Genomic DNA, 6000 nt, shown 5'->3' with positions numbered 1-6000 from the left:
AGGAAAATTGACAAGGGAGAGTCAGTGGATGTGGTGTACCTCGACTTTCAGAAAGCCTTCGACAAGGTCCCACATAGGAGATTAGTGGGCAAAATTAGGGCACATGGTATTGGGGGTAGGGTACTGACATGGATAGAAAATTGGTTAACAGACAGAAAGCAAAGAGTGGGGATAAATGGGTCCCTTTCGGAATGGCAGGCAGTGACCAGTGGGGTACCGCAAGGTTCGGTGCTGGGACCCCAGCTATTTACGATATACATTAATGACTTAGACGAAGGGATTAAAAGTACCATTAGCAAATTTGCAGATGATACTAAGTTGGGGGGTAGTGTGAATTGTGAGGAAGATGCAATAAGGCTGCAGGGTGACCTGGACAGGTTGTGTGAGTGGGCGGATACATGGCAGATGCAGTTTAATGTAGATAAGTGTGAGGTTATTCACTTTGGAAGTAAGAATAGAAAGGCAGATTATTATCTGAATGGTGTCAAGTTAGGAGGAGGGGGAGTTCAACGAGATCTGGGTGTCCTAGTGCATCAGTCAATGAAAGGAAGCATGCAGGTTCAGCAGGCAGTGAAGAAAGCCAATGGAATGTTGGCCTTCGTAACAAGAGGAGTTGAGTATAGGAGCAAAGAGGTCCTTCTACAGTTGTACCGGGCCCTGGTGAGACCGCACCTGGAGTACTGTGTGCAGTTTTGGTCTCCAAATTTGAGGAAGGATATTCTTGCTATGGAGGGCGTGCAGCGTAGGTTCACTAGATTAATTCCCGGAATGGCGGGACTGTCGTATGTTGAAAGGCTGGAGCGATTGGGCTTGTATACACTGGAATTTAGAAGGATGAGGGGGGATCTTATTGAAACATATAAGATAATTAGGGGATTGGACACATTAGAGGCAGATAACATGTTCCCAATGTTGGGGGAGTCCAGAACAAGGGGCCACAGTTTGAGAATAAGGGGTAGGCCATTTAGAACGGAGATGAGGAAGAACTTTTTCAGTCAGAGGGTGGTGAAGGTGTGGAATTCTCTGCCTCAGAAGGCAGTGGAGGCCAGTTCGTTGGATGCTTTCAAGAGAGAGCTGGATAGAGCTCTTAAGGATAGCGGAGTGAGGGGGTATGGGGAGAAGGCAGGAACGGGGTACTGATTGATAGTGATCAGCCATGATCGCATTGAATGGCGGTGCTGGCTCGAAGGGCTGAATGGCCTACTCCTGCACCTATTGTCTATTGTCTATTGTCTATTGGTCAAATAACATAGGCACCTTGATTTTTTGTGATTTATGGTTTTTCAAATGTGAATATCTCATAATGACACATTTGTGGGTTAGCAGTATGTTGCACCAACCCCCTTCAATTTTACATCATTCAAAAATGAACTTCACAATGAACTTCACAAACAAGGGTAACACTTTTTATTTCAGTCATTCATGGTAAGATTTACAAGATTTTGTGTGCAAGATATACAGGGTTGCACTGTTTTGCATATCAGCTAACCAATGGAAAGATCAGGTCCTGATTTGTACCAGCTCTTCACCTTCCCCCCCTTGTCTGAAGAAAGGTCCCAACCTGAAACATCACCCATCCTTTTTCTCCAGAGATGCTGCCTGACCCGATGATTTACTCCACTACTGTGTCTATTTGAATTGGATTCATGCTTCTGTACCACGTCAGGCAGCATTGGTCATTTTAGTGGCTGTCAAGGGTTTTTAACTAATCGATTCACCAATTCAAAATTTCTTGGCTCTAAGTATAAAGTTAAATGTCTTTTCAATTATATTGTCGATACAGTAGAGTTCTATTGTTTGCAAATGCCTAATCTCTGCTTCCATGACTTTTTAAAAGAAAACAAAAAGAGATACAGCTCGTGGAGGTGAAATTAAAATTAACAGAGAAAGCAAAGAACAGTTCATTAAATATGACCAATTGGCTTGATACAGAGTGGATCTCTAGTGCGAATATTCAATCAGGAACATCCAAAGTTTAAAGATCACGAAGGAACAACTCTTCAAGAAATAGTTATAAATGTCAACTTTCAACTTATCCAAGAAGTTGAACAAAAATAATTGTATGCAAACATTTTATATACGAAGAAATCGTAGAGTTGTGAACACTGCCCAGTCTAGCACACAGAATCTGCTTATTAAAATGGCGCTGAAATTTACCCATGACCGACTACGGTTTTTAGAGTCGAGTGGTCTATCTTATACCTCTAGTATCTTTGCCCACAACCTTCTGTGTGACCACAGTGCTGCCTGTGCTCACAGCAGGTCTCCACACTGCCCACAGCGACGCCTGTGGCCGCGGCCGGTCACTACACTGCCCACAGCGTCGCCTGTGGCCGCAGCCGGTCACTGCAGCGCCGCCTGTGGCCGCGGTCGGTCACTACACTGCCCACAGCGCCGCCTGTAGCTGCGAACGGTCACTACAGCGCCGCATGTGGCCGCGGCCGGTCACAGCACTGCCCACACCGCCGCCTGTGGCCGCGAACGGTCACTACAGCGCCGCATGTGGCCGCGGCCGGTCACAGCACTGCCCACACCGCCGCCTGTGGCCGCGGCCGGTCACTGCTGCTGCTGCCATTGGTGCTGGTGCGGACCAACCGGCAGCCTGGGCGCGAAGCTGGAAGGCAGGTTGTTGTCGGCGAGTGACCGGTATATCGCCAGCGCCAGGCCCTGCCATCGTCAGCTGAGTGCCGGACCTCACGGTAAGCGGCCGTCGGTGGCGGAGGGCGTTGTCTGGCCCGGGTCAGGGCAGGGCCCGCCGGCCCCTGGTATTCACCCTGTTTAAAATCTCCATCTACTTCAACCATCGCTCTCCTTGCAGAAGGAAACAAAGTTCATACGTCACAGGCCACTCGGCCCATCATGCCAATTCCGCCATTCAATCATGGCTGATCTATCTCTCCCTCCTAACCCCATTGTCCTGTCTTCTCCCCATATCCCCTGACACCCGCACTAATCAAGAATCTGTCTATCTCTGACTTAAATATATCCACTGACTTATAGACAATAGGTGCAGGAGGCCATTCGGCCCTTCGAGCCTGTAAGCACCGCCATTCAATGTGATCATGGCTGATCATTCTCAATCAGTACCCCGTTCCTGCCTTCTCCCCATACCCCCTGACTCCGCTATCCTTAAGAGCTCTATCCAGCTCTCTCTTGAATGCATTCAGAGAATTGGCCTCCACTGCCTTCTGAGGCAGAGAATTCCACAGATTCACAACTCTCTGACTGAAAATGTTTTTCCTCATCTCAGTTCTAAATGGCCTACCCCTTATTCTTAAACTGTGGCCCCTTGTTCTGGACTCCCCCAACAATGGGAACATGTTTCCTGCCTCTAACGTGTCCAACCCCTTAATAATCTTATATGTTTCGATAAGATCCCCCCTCATCCTTCTAAATTCCAGTGTATACAAGCCTAGTCGCTCCAGTCTTTCAACATATGACAGTCCCGCCATTCAGGGAATTAACCTTGGCCTCCACAGCCTTTTGTGGCAATGAATTCCACAAATTCACCACTCTCTGACTAAAGAAATTCCTCCTCATCTCCTTCCTGAAGGAACGTCCTTTAATTCTGAGGCTGTGCCCTCTGGTCCTAGACTCTCCCACTAGTGGAAACATCCTCTCCACATCCACTCTATCTAAGCCTTTCACTATTCAGTAAATTTCAATAAGGTTCTCTCCCCAAAGTTGGAGTTAATCTGCCCCATGTGTTACAAAATGTCAGTAAAGACAGAAAGCTGGCACTGCTCAGTAGGTCAGGCAGCATCTGTGGAGAGAGAAACAACTGGCGGTTTGAGTCAGTGATATTGTATAACACTGGAAAAGTGAGAGAACTTACAGGTGCTCCCCAATCTGCTGAGTGCATCCAGTGCTTCTTCCTTCAGATTTCCAGTATCTGGTTCTGTGATGTTTGCCTCAGAAGTATGTCTCTTCATTTCTTTTTTTAGAATATGGATATTTGCTGGCGCAGTCAGCATTTAATGTCCATCCCTAATTGTCTTTGAAGCTGATCACAAACTGCTGCAGTCCTTTGGATGAATGAGCCCCCAGACTATTGTTGGGGACGGTGTTCCATGATTTGGACACAGTGACAGTGATATTTCCAAGTCAGAATGTTCTGAGGAAAAATTGATCATGGCGATCTTCCCAAGAATGGGTTGTCCTTGGCATTCATGATGGCAGAGGTTGCAAGTTTGGAAGGTGATATTATCGAGTCAGCAGTGAAACGTACATGTGCCCCACTAAGTACTCATCTAAAGGGCGACATGTGGTACAGCAGTAACGCTACTGCCTCACAATGCCAGAGACCCGGGTTCGATCCTGACTGTGGGTGCATGGCTGTATGGAGTTTGTACGTTCTCCCCGTGACCTGAGTGGATTTTCTCCGAGATCTTCGGTTTCCTCCCACATTCCAAAGGCGTACAGGTTTGTCGGTTAATTGGCTTGGTATAAATGTAAAATTGTCCTTAGTCTGTGTAGTGTTAATATGCGGGGATCGCTGGTCGGTGTGGACTCGGTGGGCCGAATGGCCTGTTTCCACTCTGTATCTCTAAACTAAAACTAAACTAAACTAAACTAAAATACATAAAATGCAATAGTAACTCAGCAAGTCAGGCAGCATCTCTGGAAAACCTTGATAGGTGATGTTTAGGGTCAGGACCCTTCTTCAAACGCTGCCTGACTCACTGAGTTACTCCATTACTTTGTGTCTTTTGTTTTTGTAAACCAGAATCTGCAATTCCTTGTTTTTACAAGTACCCATCTACGCTAATCTCAATTACTGGTACTTTGCAGCCACTGTGCCTTGGCAATTGAAATGTTTGCCTAGATAGTACTTAAAGATTGAGAGTACTATTCCCCATCAGACAGGTTCCCCAGATTCCAACCACCCTCTGGGTGAAAAGATTCTTCCTTGCATCTCCTCAAAACCTTTTCCCCTAAACCTATACCATCTAAATGTAGATACCTCTGTGAGGGGAAAGGTTTCCCAGCCTTCACTCCTCGCAGCTGAAATGTTTAATTCCACGCAAAATCCTGGTTAATTTCCTCAGCGGTCTCTCTAAAGTGCCACAGTCTGGTCATCAGAACTGACCCAAGTTCTCCAGCTGATGCCTAACCAACGTTTTATGAAGTTGTACATTACCTCCCTGCTGTAAATTCAATGCCTTGGTTAATGAATGCACCCATTGCCTTATCTCCCTGTGCTGTTTACTGTGTGGATCCTTGGACTGTCATCCTGATAGCCTTTCCATCCATTATGTATCCAATATCCTGTTTAGTTTAGAGATAGAGCGTGGAAACAGGCCCTTCGGCCCACCGAGTCCGCACGGACCTGCGATCCCCGCACATTAACGCTACCCGACACACACTAGGGATAATTTACACATACACCAAGCCAATTAGCCTACAAACCTGCACGTCTTTGGAGTGTGGGAGGAAACCGAAGATCTCAGAGAAAACTCACACAGTCACGGGAAGAACGTACAAACTCTGTACGGACAAAGCACCCGTAGTCAGGATCGAACCTGGGTCACCGGTGCTGCAAGCGCTGTAAGGCAGCAACTCTACCGCTGCGCCACTTGTTGCCTATAACTATCTTCCTCACTATCCCCAACACCACCCAATATTCGTGGGGTTGCCTTCACCTAAAGGACTATTAGAGTCGCCTGGGTGAATTTTGTAGATGACACGGACTGAAGGCAAGCTATGCTGGTGATGAAGAGATTGAATAGAATGCATGGTGAGTGATACTGGTTGTTGCTGCTCCTTAAACTGTTGGTTTTAGAGTCATAGAGTGATACAGTGTGGAAACAGGCCCTTTGGCCTAACTTGCCCACACTGGCCAACGTGTCCCACTACGCTAGTCCCACTCTGCCTGCACTTGGTCCATATCCCTCCAAACTGTCCTATCCATGTACCTGTCTAACTGTTTCTTAAATGTTGTGATGGTCCCTGCCTCAACTACCTCCTCTGGAAGCTTGTTCCACACACTCACCACCCTCT

The 6000-nt window shown here is 47.0% G+C and overlaps 1 protein-coding gene across 1 annotated transcript in view; it reads left to right on the top strand.

The window, feature by feature from the left end:
- The first annotated feature begins 2638 nt into the window (after positions 1-2638).
- lrr1 (leucine rich repeat protein 1) overlaps positions 2639-6000 on the top strand; it is a 33027-nt gene continuing 29665 nt past the window's right edge. The window contains exon 1 of the mRNA XM_078407042.1: positions 2639-2699. The gene's annotated coding sequence lies outside the window, so the exon portion shown is untranslated. The remainder of the gene's footprint in view (positions 2700-6000) is intronic.

Source organism: Rhinoraja longicauda, chromosome 10 (genome assembly GCF_053455715.1).
Source record: "Rhinoraja longicauda isolate Sanriku21f chromosome 10, sRhiLon1.1, whole genome shotgun sequence".
NCBI classification, from domain to species: Eukaryota; Metazoa; Chordata; class Chondrichthyes; order Rajiformes; family Arhynchobatidae; genus Rhinoraja; species Rhinoraja longicauda.
Note: the sequence above shows the minus strand (reverse complement) of the source record. Positions and strands in the feature narration are given on the sequence as shown.